Source organism: Lolium rigidum, chromosome 1 (assembly GCF_022539505.1).
Source record: "Lolium rigidum isolate FL_2022 chromosome 1, APGP_CSIRO_Lrig_0.1, whole genome shotgun sequence".
In the NCBI taxonomy this organism is placed as follows: domain Eukaryota; kingdom Viridiplantae; phylum Streptophyta; class Magnoliopsida; order Poales; family Poaceae; genus Lolium; species Lolium rigidum.
The window spans coordinates 284362866-284379418 of record NC_061508.1 but is presented as its reverse complement, the minus strand read 5'-3'; the positions used below and the strand labels follow the sequence as shown (position 1 = coordinate 284379418).

Sequence of the window (16553 nt, the reverse complement as noted above, 5' to 3'; positions counted from 1 at the left end):
GTCACGCAACCACTTTTTGGATTGTTGATTTGAGTTTATTGCCTGTAGTAAGATGTAAAGGCAGAAATGCTCATGAACATGCAATTAAGGGTAACAAATGTTATAGCACGCTACACAATACTTGCCACTTTCTAAACTTAACATATAGTATCAATAAACACACCAACATCAATAAAACACCACTTATTCTGCTCAAGAAGGCATGAATGATAATATAGTTGCATTATGTTTTAACCAGGATCTAGTTGCCTTCATACCAGGTTGTAGGTTATCTTGCTCTCCATATGGCATTTATATTGCTTGCCTCCAGTTCGTGTCATTTCTACTTGACCACATATTCCTTGTTCCATGGTCTCCTGGCAAAATTTAAGGCTTAGATAATTAGTTATATTATAAAGATGGAATCAACACAATAATTAGTACTCTTCCTAATCTAGGAGGCAGAATAACTATCAGTTTACAACAGTTGTGCCCATGACACTTTTACTTCAATAGGTACCACTGGATTCGTAGCGTCATCCTGCTTGCACATCACCCATGGCCATGTTTGCCGCCCAGTTACTATATAACTTGCCAGCGGCCCCAAACTCTTTCTCTTTTGGCACATACTCATTCTCAATCTGCACTGGACAACAATAGGCAACAACACCATGAGCAACCGTAAAAGGCCATGCAGATTGAGGTGATCCAAGTGACAAACTTCTACGATTTAACCCACCAAATACTGAACTGCTAATTTTAGTTTTGCACCAAGAATGAAAAAACAAAAATACTTGCAACAAAGAAATGGACAATTTTACATGTCAAGAAAGAAAATCTCTTGAAGTATTCTAGCATGCTATACAGGGCACTTAACAGTATATACAGTAAACAATCATACCATATAAAACTTTCAAATGAAGCTCGAAGAAAACGTTTACACTTGCCTCTGAAAGGATAAACTTCTCTAAGAATAATCATGGAATGAACATGCGAAAGGCACTTCAGGAAAATCATATATTAAATCGTCAAGAATATAAACACTCAGTCAGTCAAGCATGTCTTGAACTCTTGATCATGCAATCACCAGGCACGTCAAATAGCAAACAATCCAAATCCCAGAATAATGATAACAGAGGGCACAATAAAATATATTTAGCACAAGAAAAGGATACTCACTTTCCACTTGTCATAGTAAAAGCAAAAGGGAAATAGAGGTTCTCACGGGTGAGCTGTTGTAGGCTGGCGAGTCTCTTTGCCACATTAAACACAAAATAGGATTTTCTTGCAATCCTTAACTTCCATGCCATGCATTTCACATTGATAACATTTTTCACACCAACTGCAGTAGGTATTGATGCGCAAGTACTGTGATTAGCTACACATATTATACAAGATAGCACTGATTATTTCTCATATTTGTGTGACAAGCCTTTTTTCCCCTTCACTTTGTAGTAAAATAACTTGAAGATGTCAATGTTAGAAGTTAAGAAAAGCATAACAGGCTACCATCATAAGCTTGAATTAAAAAATTGCCTAAACAAACACCTCACAAGTCAGATATTTCAACTAAGCTCAGATAACAATTTTCTGATTACATGTATTATTGCTTCCTATTAATCATACACTCCATTATGCAATCTGATGTGTTTCCCGATTTGGTTATGCTTTTAAATTAGGCTTTAGAGGATAATTTCCCAAAATGAAGAAGTATGATGGTTCATAACACAATGTCTTCAGAGAAGTCGTCATTATGTGCAGCGTGATATGTATGTAAGGTAAGCTTCGTTCTAGCAAAGTGCACTTTGTAGCCAGCACAACAAAACCAGACTGAAGGAAGGCCTGCAGAATCAGCACTAATGTATATTACACTCCTACAACCCAAAGCGACAAAGCATCTGATTTGATCACTTCTTCCAAGTTCCAACATTACCTACAGTCTAAGACATGCCGTCTGATTTCTTGTATAGGCGTATAGCAGACCAAAGAATCGGGAGCAATGTGATGAGTTAGGACTAACAAGAACCCAAAGTAGGACAACCAACACAATCTGGTTAACTGAAACGACGACGGCACGCTACTATGGCACATAATCAGTGAACTCCTAGCTTTATGCGCATTTCTTATGCTCTCAAAATCTAATACTCCGTAGATAAATCTAGATCAAAGACAAAAATGAAAAATTTAGCAAACGTAAGTAGACAGAAGTTAATAGAACATACCTTCCATCCCTACATTTCAGTTTCGAAGTACATGCTAATCAAGTAAGGAAAATATTTATCGTCAATTTTGTCTTGAAAATGGGAAGGCCAATTGACTTTTGTGTCCATTGTATATTACTCTTTTTGTACAAGAGAAGAACGCACCAGCCCATCCAGTTAAACACAACAGTTTCTCTTTCCAAAAATTGATGACCTGCTGTTTTGAGGGATTTAGCTTAGAAGTACATGGAATAGGGTGAGTGCATACAGATGGCTTGAACATATAAATAGTCAAATAATACTAATATGTGACATATCATTAGTTGATGTATGTGGGGTAAGATACAACTTATAATTAACACAGGTCATAGACCGATGCTAGCTAAGTGTGAAACTTTATTAGCAAGTTAAATATTTTCTATATAGTAAATATGTTCGTGCGTTGCCACGGTCAGCGATGCATATAAGCAAACCAAAATATTAGCATTAAAATATAAAGTTCACATAACAGAGCTATCGGATGTATCATGAGCCTTGTCCTTTTTCAAGATTATGTTTGAGACTCTCACTCGAGCGAAGCGCAACCGCTAAGTGCTCCATTGTGATTCAGTCCAATAAACACATCATTTGGTAAAATATTTTTAAGATAAGTTATATTTGCTTCACTGAATTGCACATATCCAACTAATCAAATTTGTTAACTATTTAGCAACTGTGCTCCAACAAGGTAAAACAAATCATAAAAATGTTAGAAGAGATAACCAAAAACTAAAATCATGAACTCGCAGAGAGCTCTTTGGCTTGTGCCTCCAAATTCTCTACCATCTCTCCTAGTATCATTGACCGGTTCTCTAATGGACTTACTTTGAGTTTGAGCTGATTGTAATCACTGAGTAGACATTTCTGCAGCTCATAGAGAGCTCTTCGGTCCTCGGCCAATGGTGTCCAGGTTTGAGAAGCACTCGTCAGGATGATGCACTGAATCTCGGCTTCCATCTTCTCCTGGAGAAGTTGATCAAGATCAGGTTGCAAGAGCAGGTTGTTGATACTTTGTATTGCACATCTCCACGCCCTTGTCCTGCCGGTGGCTTCCAGTTCAAGTATTCTTGAATCTTTCTCGTTGATCAATGTTGATGCGAGATCATTTCCCTTTTCCCTTGCCTCATCCACAGGTTCCTCAAGGTGGAGCAAGTCGCTTCATCCATCATCATGTGCATCAAAATCATCAGTTGATTCCTTCCTGACCACCACAGAGTGTTGAATCACTGCAGTACACAACGGAGTAATGATTAGCATAGGAGCCGTTCTGCGGAGGTAATTTGAAACCAAGGCATAAAAAAGGTAAATCATATTGTGACTTCTGAAACAACATAATGACACTGAAGTACTGAACTGCAAATGAACTAACGTGACTTTTCAGGAGATGCCACTGAGCTGTTGTTTGAAACATGGTTAGCAGACAAGCAATTTCTAACCGCCAGGATAATGTCTACTGAATATCAGAGTACATATGAAGTTTAAACAGGGTGATAATTAAATACTGCAGTCATAGAATTGAAATCTTATCTGTTCTATGATTGAAGTTTAAGCTAATTTGACTTTTCAGGTAAAAAGGACTTATTCCTGGGTTGCTCCATCAAATCAACCAGATTTATGAACAAACAGATCATATTAGACATAGAATTTTTTAAGTAATACGAATTCCCTACCAACATCATTTCTAACGTTAATTATTGATGGTTCATATAACAGCTTTAGGTTTTTCCAGAAAACAAAATAAAAAACATCAGAATAACTGAAGCATGACTTGTATTTGTCAAGCATCAAGAATAAATATCAGTTTGATCTTACTCTTCTTACAAACACAGGAAGATGAACAGCACACACAATTTTTTTTGGTTCATATAGACAGTTGGCATGCCACATTTGTCATGATGAACAAACTATTCAGGAATTGGTTAATGAATGAAGATAAACTGGGTGAGAATTCAGACATACCATTCTCAAGAGATTCCTGCGCTCTCTAAAGTAGTAAAATAGATTCGGCACCACCTGAATTCATCCTCAATCCATTCTCACTCTTCTCAACAGTCCCCTCATCCAATATGTCCTTGACATCAGCATCACTGGAATCACCACTTCCCTGAACAAATCTGCCCGCCATCAGTATACATTGAGGGATCTAAAAAATATAGCAAAGCTGATTATTATTTTTTCTCTTCAGATTATACAACACTAATGACCAAGAAAGTAGCACCTAATATTAGGAAATCCACATACCAGCAAGAACAAATTTATATATATGATCCAAAAAACATAACAAGTCAACATTGGATTTGACGCTTCCATCTGTATGCACTCACCCTATTCTGAAGTTTTACACTTCTACAGGCTTAACAAACATGCGTACCTACAGTCTGCAAACCAATAATGTATTGGAAGTACCTGATCTAGGCATCAGCACAAACACAATAGTCTTCTGTAATACCTCTTGTGAACTAACAAATACAACCCACAGCCTGGTAAGAATAGGTCTGAAATCAGAGCTAGTTCAAGAATATGAAATCAGAGATAGTTCAAGACTGAGAATTAGAACCAAAAGATGTACAACATGTAACCAATAATGAGAAACAAAACTGAGACAAAAGCTAATGGTAATGCATTCTTCAAATCATTGTCCGAACCCATTGACAAAGAAGCAGAACGCATTGTCCGAACCCGCATTTCTCACCTCTCTTTTTTGAGGTGTCATAATTTGAGAAGAACTAAGGACAAATCAACCTTCGTCTCTGATTTTGATTTGGCATAAAGATTCCTAGACTTCTCGTCGAAAATGCCACTTGATCTTGAAGTTATTATTTTGGAAACATCCTGTTATACACAAGAAAAGGGAGAGTAGTCAATTAAAAAACTTTTGGCTAGTAATTACTACAACAAGGCCAACGCACGGGCATTCGGCAAAAGCAATACTAAAGTACAAATAGATAGCTCAGTGATAAGATGTGGATCACAACACCAGTGATCGCATTAGCACTCCACATCGAATTTTCAACCCGTAAGTGTGAATACCACATGTTCGGTAATCCATAGAGGAGACAGAAAATATGCAACAACCGACCGACCTATTGTCCCCCACGAAGCAGTCAACAAGTAGGCATGACTGAACTCTCTAATTAAATACGTATTTTTTTAGGAAATCACCGGGAAGATCACCCCGAAATGCTGGCATGAAACTCGGAAAATCCAAAACACATTACCCCCAAACTTTGGCATGAAACTAAGTTCTAATCTAGTATGAACGCGGGATTTAAAATAGTGTGAGCGGATTACCTTGAGAAGCTTGTGCTTCATTCCCACCTCCTGATGTGTATGCTTTCGGAGACTGTGCTCCTAACAACAACAAAAAAGTTCATCATTACAGGATCCGGCAGGTGGATAAAGAAGCCCACACCCCGTTGTAGAAAATTTCACGGTGCTAGTGACTACGGCCGTGCGTTCCTCTGATCCGTAACCTGCACGTACACAGAATACCAGTGAATAGCCACATGCATGTTCTAGCCTGTACTGCAGCCTTTTTGGATTTTCCTAAAACACCTTATATGCATAGATACAAAACATCAACAGAAACAACTATGAGAAATTGTGGGTAGGGTATGAGAGAGGGGAGGAGGTTATGAGTGCCTTTGCCTGGCTTGTACTGGTCAAGAATGATATTGGCGTCCTCAAGCCAGAGGATGATGGAGAGGGGCTTCAAGGAGGCGATCTTCCACATCACCTCTTCTTACCGCTGCCGCTCTAGCTACTCTGACTACTCCTCCTTCACGGAGCAGACTGCTGCCGCCGCCGTCCTACTGCCTCCTCTCGCGAGGTGCCGCGACGGGCATCCGTGTTTCTTGTGCAGAAGTGGAAGAGGGTTGAGAGGAGAAAGGAAGGAGGCAGCCTATCTCCCGCATCAGCTGTCGGCGCTGAACCTCCTGCTCCTCCCGGCGATGCGACGAGACGAGTTCGCGGGGCGAGCGGCGGTCGAAGGGCGAGCTCCAGCGACCGATCTCCGCATCGGCCTGCCGTGGCTCGCGTGCTCCTCCAAGACGCTGGTTTCCTGTGGTGCTGTGATGAGAGATTGGAGAGGGAGGGCGCCGCCATAGATGCGGGGAGAGGAAAGAGACGAGGGTGAACGAGTTTGGAGGGTTTCGGGGAGAGGGGGAATGAGGGTTTCGGGTGGGTGCTGGGTTCCTTTTCCATTCCGACGACGTAGTTGGGCTAGGCCCAGTTAGGCGGCATGCGGACGACGGAACGCTCGGGTTGACGACGAAAACCTTTGACGTATTGGCAGAATAAGGAACACTAGACCATGATAGCACGCGTTGCCGCGCCCGTCCATTTTAAGAATACGATATGGATTGGTTTTTTTTAAATAACAACATGAAACATGAAAGTTTACATGGTTGTGTGCTCCGCGGAGTACATTTCTTTATGGTATGCATGAGAAGCCACCTAGGTCAATATACTGTCCTCAATAAACAGACATACACCCATCTTGAGCAAAGAGAAAAAAAATTGAAAAAAATAAACATTGGCATATTAATGCAATACATTTGAACCTACATAAAAATTACCGTGACAAACTCACAATGAGTGAAAATCAGATACAATGAACCTGCACAAGACCTAAATCAAACTCTAAAAAGAATGGACAGTGCCTCTAATTGTTGTTGTCTCAAGGCCCAATTTGCAATGTTTCAACCATAAATATTACACTGAAATTCAAACTTGCGTGTTCTATCACTACAACACGATGTTCATACTTAGTGTCCTTCTTCTCCGGATATCACTGGCGGATCTACAGCTAGCCACAGTGGTACATAGGACACCCCTAGAAAAAATTCCTTTGCAAAATAGCATTTTTTTTCACCACACATGCACCCCTGAACAAGTTTTTCATCTGTTTTGGCACCCTCAAGGCATCCTAGTTGTAAATGTTGTAGCTCCGCCACTGCCGGAGATCACAGACTATCCATTGTTCATTTATTCCATTATAACATAACCTGGAATACCACAAATAGGAAATAAAGTAGTATAACATATAGTGTAATTAATGCCTAGTATATTTCTAGCATTTGTAGTGTTTGTTTGTTTTGTGAAATTGAATTTATGTGAGTGACATCCAGAGGCTATCCCACAAAGAAAAAAATTGTTGTCTGCGTGGCATCGCGCGTGCTCATAAGATGACAAGTATATAGAATAAGTACTTATGAAAATACCATCTCCTCTTGTTACCGGACATATAAACTGACCTAGAAATGGCTCTACCATTATAATATTTGGTAACTTGTAACTATCTAGATTATGCCTAACACATAGTTTGGAGGTTGGGGCATCCATACACAAACTGGATCTCTGCCTATAAACAAAATGATGATATTTTAACAGGAAACACAAGATACATTTGGTCGTCTTGCATGCCAGGGCACATATGGGGCATTTATATTAGTGAAGTAAATAACTCAATTCCAGAAAAAGGTTAAATTATCATGCACAAGTTTGGGCCTGAGAGCAATCATTGATCTATGTAAAACCAACGTAGGAGAAGAAAGAACAATGAAAAATTATAATTCTTGATTCATAAATAGTACATGAGAGAGAGAGAGGGAGAGAGAGTCAAGGAATGCGGGGTACTAAATGACATTTCTCTTGCAATGCAAAAAGTACCATATGGAACTTGCTGGTACTTAAGCATGCAAGTCCTCTTTTAAGATGCACAATTATCAGTGATAGCAAACCAGGACCTTGTCGCTACAGCCTGGCTGCAGTGTGCTTAACGGAGGGCGCACCCTGATACCCTCCTCTCCTCTGATCCCCATGTTTCTCTCCTCCATCCCAGTAAAACCATGAGATCGTTTTGGGTCTGTCATATATAAACAAAACAAATTCAGGTGGGGACCGTGAGTCATTCCCAGCAATAAAAGGCTACGACGTGGTGCCGGTAAGACTTATTTGGTTCCTACAAATTTAGAGCATATTTTTCTCAGATGCAGACTTTGTTATTGTATTCAACAAACAATACAAAAGAGATCTGTATCAATATTTATTTACTTTGTCTTGGAAAAGGATGTTATGTGATGCATAGACTTGTAACTTACCTACCGTGCTCAATAACTTGACTGTTGCAATACTTTTTGAATGTCTATGATTCACTGGATCACTTGTAGTGCATGAATCCTTATGAGATCAGGAGATGTAGTTCATAAAGACTGCGCATCACCCTGTAAGGAAAGAATACTTATAAGATCAGTAGATCTAATTGATAAAGAATATGTATAAACCTGGAAGGCAAACATACTTGACGCCAAATAATCATTCCCTAGATTTTCTTTTTCAACACACATCCAACGGAAACTTTGTAAGTTGGTTTATTGCATCAAATTCTATATGACTAACCACTTTACCAGTTACTGTTGAATGTACAAATTAATAACCAAAGCATGTTTGTTGTCTACACATAACCTTCCGACTGTCCATGGAGAAATGCTGGATCGGCAATGGAACATAGCCACAAAACCTGAAACCGAAAATGACATGTGTTATGCATAATTCAGCAAGGCAAGAGGGGTGGTGACTCTGAAGCGTTGGAAAGATGGGTCGCACGTGTTCATGCTGCCGGCGACGCGACGCAGCTAGTGTACGGTGCGGCCGGTGCCTCCTGCCGGCGGCCGAGAAGGATACACGGGGATGGAACCATAGTGGTCGAGAAAAGGGATCAAGGAGGTTCTTGCCTACCCTTGAAGCTGACGAGTTGACTACCATCGCTGGCCCGTCGGCGAAGTTAGACCCTCCAACAGAACATGAACCCTGCCGCATCTCACTGACCGCCGCAGATGTATCGTCGTGGCGGCGTGCAAGTTCAGTGTTCTATGGTTGTTATGGTCGACATCTGGATACAATGGAAAAGGAGGGGCCTTAAAATAGAGGCAAATAGTTGATTGTAACGCCGCTCCACTACCAGCAGTAATTACGGGAGGAAGCTCCATCGCCATTATTCCGCCGCCGCAGATCGAAGACAAAACGCTGCAGGGCAGAGCTGTGCAAGACACCACCAAGCGGCAGGCCTGCTAAACGTCCATCAAGGCCTCACAGCCCACTATCTTTCGGCCCGGTTGACCAGAAGGGGCCGAGGTCGTTTTCTAGAGTAGCCGCCCTTACAAATTGGGCCGATCTAGTCACGATGGGATACTTCGGTAAAAAAGATCCAGCTCGTGCACAGGATGACCGGAAGATCCTGTGCGTTGCAAAGCTTGATCCAACGGCTCAGAATGTCCGAACGCTGTGGTGAGCTCCTGGTGGTTCCATTATACTGTTAACTATTATTCCTCCTTTTTAAGTAGTGTAGATGTAGATTGAGGGTAGGATGGTGGATCCATGCGACCAGATCTGCCGCACCATGGATCTTCTCTGTCTCGCTGCGTCCCGCTGGTGGCTGGCGGTGGCGCAAGTATGGATGAGGAGGTCGTGCATCCCTCCAAATAAGGTCTGCAGATGGAGTTTGGGGCTGGGTTTCTCGGGCCAAACCTGGCTCTGCGCGGTTCATCTTTGTCTCGTCGCGGTGCTCCCGTGGAGGGAGACGAAGGCGGCGACAGAGAAGGAATCGAGCAGCTCCTTCAATAAGGTTCATTTTGTGGTCGGCTACAGCTGCAAATCTTTTCTTCATCTGCCTCCTCCGACTCGTGGCGGGAGTTCGGGGTTCGACGGCGGATTTGCTTTCTTCGTGCGGTGGTTGAAGGCCGGTTCGTGCCGTGGGGTTTCAATCTCGGGTGAAGCCATGTTCTTCTCTGAATCTCTCCATGGTGGAGTTGGGGAGAAGGAATATCGTGCTGAGCTTTGGCTTGGAATCCAACGACGTTGGAGTAGTGACACCGCGAATAGAGCTCCATCCTCGGCGACCGATGATTGTCTGCCGACTCAGTTGGCCTTATGGTGGCCTTCCTCTTCGCCGGCTGTGGTTTCCGGCGTTTGTTGAACCTCCAGGTGGAGGCCCTTTGCGGAGTATGAGGCGGAGACCATCGTTTTCTCGGAGCCAAGTGGCGACATCCCCGGCGCCGGTGAAGACGACCGTTCTCAGCTCTGGTGGTGTGATGGCGGTCACAGAGGACCTGATTGCTTTTTTCAATATCTTTCTAGTGCCTTTTCTGTAAACAGTAGGAACTTGCTTGCTTTTCCCTATTTCTGTAAGGTTCTTGCTGTAAATGTACCTGTGCCGCTGTATTAATGAAGGTGTCCAGGCCCTTCTGGGCCTCTGCTTGTTCAAAAAAAAAAAAAATCTCGGGTGACTACAGGAAAACGACTAGATGCCGATGGCTAGAAGCTATGCCGACGGTCATTTATCGGGGCCGTCGGCGTAGGTCATCGAAAAGGCTAGCCCGCAACTCGGCCGTCGCCCGTCGGCGTAGAAAAGCCGTCGGCCTAGCTCGAGCTACGCCGACGGTGGCCGTCGGCGTATCTCTGGCCGTCGGCACAGCGAAGAACAACATTTGATTTTGCTCAGGTCAAACATTTTATCAAGAAAATGCAGGTTGTGTTGATCAGATCTGGTGTAGTAAATCACCATGTTCATAAATAGTAGTAAATCATCTACACATGTATGTGCCTTTGTCGAATCTTATCTCTGAGATGTCCAGTTTGATTTACTGCATTATGTATCTGTGGTTTTGCTGTAAGTATTCCTGCGGAAAATGGTTTGCTGTGGGTTTCTCAGCCTTTGCCGTAGGTATGCGGCCTACAGCAAATTACCTGATTCCTGTAATGGTACTACGTGCATGTCAGTAGTAAACAGGGAATTAAAGCAATAGCATCCAGATTTCTTGAAGGATATGGCATCAGTAGAAAGCCATAAAAGTAAATTACAATTTATGTTCTATTTTGTTTTGTTCTGGTTACTAGGTATGCCGACGGCCAGACCGTCGGCGTAGCTCTACCAGGAAGTGACATGTGTTCGGATGTGCTGACGGCTTGGCCGTCGGCGTAGCTTCGAAGCTGACGCGTGGCTGTCGCTACGCCGACGGTTGGGCCGTCGGCATATCTTCGACGCCGTTAGACCGATGTGTCCGTCAAAAATGGATGCCGACGGTGGAGCTATGCCCACGGCCGAGGGAAAACCGTCGGCACGTAGGTACGCCGACGGCCTGAGCAACGCCGGCGGTATTTCTTGGTACGCCGACGAGAGCTATGCCGACGGGGAGACGCCGACGGCCACCGTCGGCACATAGCTACGCTGACGACATTTGGAGGTGTGCCGACGGCTGCTGGCCGTCGGCGTCTAAACGTCAGGATATTGCGTTTGGGAGGCTGCTACTACTCGGCAGCATGGAGGGCGACGGACCGACGGCCGCTCGGCCTTCACGTGAAGCTCGCTCCAATCATATCGGGGCGCATATGTAGGAGAGATGAGAATGAGTTTTTTGGTTTTCTGGGCTTTAATTTGGTGTTGTTGCACTAATCGATTTTTAGAACACAACGAGCTAGTTCCGTGAGGAACGTCCGAATTTACCGTTTCATGAAGCATGGCATGTTACGGTGGAAAACCGCACGTCTTCGTGCAACTGTTACACGTGTGGAGAGACGCGTCATTTACTCCAGGCACATGCTTAACTCGTGTCACCGCCCTTGCACTCTCTCCCTCTGTCTGAAACCGCCTATCACATCCCATCAACCGCCACATTCATGGATTCCTCGTCGCCTTTGCCCTTTCCGCCCCTCCGCCGGCGGATTCGGTTGCCAAGCTCACTACCCGGTTGTCGGACATGCGTGCATGCATGATCCGTAACTACGGAGTCAACAGATTCCGTGACGTGGAGGCACATATTGATCCGACAGTGATGCCGGTGTTCAATCGGTCGTCCCCATTGCCTCGAGGCCCATGGCGAGCACTAGGACGACCGTGGCGACCTTGACCGTGGTCGGGATTCACTCGCTCCCCCCGGTGAGGGCGATTAACCCCCAACTAAGGTATGTGACGTCCAGAGCGGCGTCCATGGCGGTGGGTGCAGCCGGCTCCATACGGTAAAATGAGGTGCCACCAGGGTTCATCCCTCATGAGTGGTGTGCTCTGCCACGAGTAGGGTACCGGCCTGCATTTTACCATCCTCTAGCACCCATGGTGCCGCCGCTCGTGTCACCTCATGTGCCACCGCATCCTGCATGTGATGTGTGTGGGGGGGGGGGGGGGGTGGGATCTTCGGACAAGGTTGGAAAAGGCACTAGGCGCCGTAAGTGAAGCGGTTGGCATTCGCTTATACGTGCATTTTACATCATCAATATTGTGACTCATATGATTAGTTTTAAATAATATTTTCCATTATCCATCATTATTTATGCATTTTGATTTGATTTACGGGACTTTCCTACAAAGTCCCATTCACTGGTATTCAATTTCTGGGAGGCAAAAAAAACCTTCTTTTTCGTATTTTGTTGTTTTAGGGACATTCTGGACACCTAAAATCGAAGGAAAAACACATGATCAATTTTTCACCGAGAGAAGGACGGTGGCCCAAAGAATCACGCGAGGGGGACCACGAGGGCCAAACAGTACCAGGTGGCGCGCCCTACTTGGCTATTCGTGCGACCCTAGGCTGTTTGGGCCTCGAGCATCGTCTTGGGTCCCCCTTTTTATAGACGTCTCCGTCTCGCTAGAAAGCCTAACCAATATTTTTCCCGAGATTTATTTAGGCGGCGGTGGAGGGGAAAGTCCTGTCATACTTCGAAAGAGGGCAGATCCTGCCGCACCGGTGCCTTCGCTGAAGGGAAAATCGACACCATCATCGTCGTCACCACTCCTCCTTGATGTAGGGGGATGCATCTCCATCAACATCCCCATCAGCACCATCATCACCACCATCACCATCGTCGAGATCAACTCCATTCCCCCTCATAGTTTATGATAGATCAAAACCTGGATATTGTTTTCAGTGCTATTGCATGATTATGATAGGCATCTTGTCTTTATTTGGTGGAGAGATTATATTTTTAGATTGTGTTGTAATCATCATGCCCCTAATCCACATCATGTTTGGCACTTGTGAGTAGTTCCCTATGTTTCTGGGGGCATAGGATGATCTGACCATGATTCTTTATGATGTGCAATGAGTATTAACTTGGGCAAGTTTTTAATCTTTTATATTATTCTATAATGGTTTTATGCGAACATCGAATACATATTATTTCACCTATATAGGCTCATAAAGCTGCAATTTAATGTAATGATGAGGGGTTGGAAGGGATAGAATGACATAAACCGTTTCCAATACTTTGAGTTGCATTAGAGGGGTTTATGTCGAGGACCCATGAACTCTATGATCGGACATTTATGTCTTAATGATTCCTATACTTTCTCATGAAAATGTCCATAGGACACATCATAAGGGGTGTACTTGCTCATATATATGGTTGCACCTAATTTAAGCTCCGTACCTAAGGAAATGAAACTTGACAAGATATTCATATGTTGTGTCGAAATTTAAATGTTAGTGAATCTATTGCGCCCTCGGGAACACTTGTCACATATAAGTTCACACACACACTTGAGGTTATCCTCTTGTTGCATAGAGGATTGGGCTTTCTCTCATTGAAGCATTTACTTATTGATTTACTTTTAGTACTTTATTTTATTGTAAACTATACACTCAAAACACCAAAGCTACTGCATGCTTTTTATTGTTTACTTGTCAAACTTGCTAACCAATACCTTCAGATCCTCATGTGTTCGACAACCTTTCTTGTTGAAAAGTAATACAATTGATTTCGTGCACTTGGGAGCCATCATTCGCCTAGTGCCTAGGCGAAGCTTAAGTGCCCGAGGCATAGCCTAGGCGAGCATAATTTATACCAGCAAGTGTTTATATGGGTTATTATACGTGAATAAAAATTAATTTAGAGCATGTAAATTTGAAAATTTGTAATAACTACCTTTAGAATAATGCTCATCTAGCTCGTTCGTGAATTATGGCATGATCTATTATTGAGGAACAAAAATTCTTGGTTGCCTTGCCTAGACTTCCGCTTATGTCCTAGGCAAGGCGTTTGTCGATCGCCTAGTGCCTAAGCGTGCTTCAGCGTTGCCTTGGTGTCGCCTTGTCCAATAGTGGGTCCGAGGTTGGAAAAAGTGCTTGGCGTAAGCGGTGCAGTTAGCATTCGCCTAGTGCCTAGGCGACGCTTAAGCGCCCGAGGCACAGCCTAGACTGGCATAGTTTATACCAACAATTGTATATATGGGTTATTATATGTGAATACACCATAATTTAGAGCATGTAAATATGTAAATTGGTAATAACTACCATTAGAATAATGCTCATCTAGCTCGTTCCTGAATTATGACATGATTTATTATTGAGACTTCCGACTATTCCCTAGGCGAGGTGTTTGTCCACCGCCTTGTGTCTAAGCGTGCTTAAGCGTTTCCTAGGCGTCGTCTTGTCTAATAGTGGGTCCGAGGTTGAAAAAAGTGCTAGGCGTAAGAGAGATGGTTGGCATTTGCCTAGTACCTAGGCGAAGCTTAAGCGCCCGAGGCACAACCTAGGTGGGCATAGTTTATACTAGCAAGTGTATATATGGGTTATTATATTTAAATACACATTAATTTAGAGCATAAATTTGTAATAACTACCTTTAGAATAATGGTCATCTAGCTCGCTCCTGAATTCTGGCATGATTTATTATTGAGGAACAAAAATTCTTGGTTGCCAAACATAGACTTTCACTTATACTTTAGGTGAGGCGTTTGTCCATTGTCTAGTGCCTAAACGTGCTTTTGCCTAGGCATCACCTTGTCCAACAGTGCCCGTCGCACACCTAAGGAATGATTAGCGAGGGCACCTCCACCTTTGTCGGGGCCGCTCTCAATCCATGCGATTGTGGTTTCTATTTCTGCCCCCTTTTGATTTCTATTTTTGCGCCTCTTTTGATTTGAACAAGCGTTTTTTGGTTCTATGACTTTATTTATATTAGGTCGTTCGCTTTAGGTTAGAATCGTGGCGTAGTAGTAATTTTGTGTGTTCCATTACATCTTAGTCCCTCGTCAAGCATGGTCGGCAGTACGATGCCAGGGTAGCAGGATCGTGATCGCGTCATGGCATGGTGATAACCACGCCAACAACGACATTCATGTCCTTAAAAATGGAATTTACCATTCACATGCTTGTCACTACATGTGTAATGTCGACCGACGCTCGCACTGGCAATGAAGAACTAGGAGTACATGAGGAAGTTCCCGGAGGGGTCGATGAAGGGTCTCGAAGACTACAGCCCCAAGCTGCAACTCAGGACTAATAATGTTGCACACGTGGACACTGACAACGAGCTGAACGTGCCAGGGGTGCATTAGAGACGTCTGATACGTCTCCAACGTATCGATAATTTCTTATGTTGCATGCTAGTTTTATGACAATATCTACATGTTTTGTTCACACTTTATGTCATTATTATGCATTTTCCGGAACTAACCTATTGACAAGATGCCGAAGTGACAGTTCCTGTTTTCTGCTGTTTTTGGTTTCAGAAATCCTAGTAAGGAAATATTCTCGGAATTGGACGAAATCAACGCCCGGTATCTTATTTTTCCACGAAGCTTCCGAACACCGGAGAGAGACCGGAGGGGAGCCGGGGGGCCCCACACGCCGGGGCGGCGCGGCCAAGGGGTGGGGCGCGCCCCCTATTGTGTGGCCCCACCGGGGCCCCTCCGAGGCTGCCCTTCCGCCTACTTAAGGACTCCGTCGCGAAAACCCTAAACGAATAAGCCACGATACGAAAAAAGTTCCGCAGCCGCCGCCATCGCGAAGCCAAGATTCGGGGGACGAAGTCTCTGTTCACGCACGCCGCCGGGACGGGGAAGTGCCCCCGGAAGGCATCTCCATCGACACCACCGCCATCTTCATCACCGCTGTTGTCTCCCATGATGAGGAGGGAGTAGTTCTCCCTCGAGGCTAAGGGCTGTACCGGTAGCTATGTGGTTCATCTCTCTCTCCCATGTGATCTTTATGTGATCATGAGCTTTGTGATCTAGTTGAATATCATCTATGTGCTACTCTAGTGATGTTATTAAAGTAGTCTATTCCTCCTTCATGATGTAATGGTGACGAGTGTGTGCATCATGTAGTACTTGGTATAAGCTATGATTGTGATCTCTTGTAGATTATGAAGTTAACTATTACTATGATAGTATTGATGTGATCTATTCCCCCTTTCATAGTGTAATGGTGACAGTGTGTGCGCTATGTTAGTTCTCGGTATAATTGCAATGATCTATTATGCACTCTAAGGTTATTTAAATATGAACATCGAATGTTGTGGAGCTTGTTAACTCCGGCATTGAGGTGCTCTTGTAGCCCT

The 16553-nt window shown here is 43.7% G+C and overlaps 1 pseudogene; it reads right to left on the bottom strand.

The window, feature by feature from the left end:
* Positions 1-375: 375 nt before the first annotated feature.
* On the bottom strand, positions 376-6233 carry LOC124695179 (annotated as a pseudogene).
* Positions 6234-16553: the final 10320 nt, after the last annotated feature.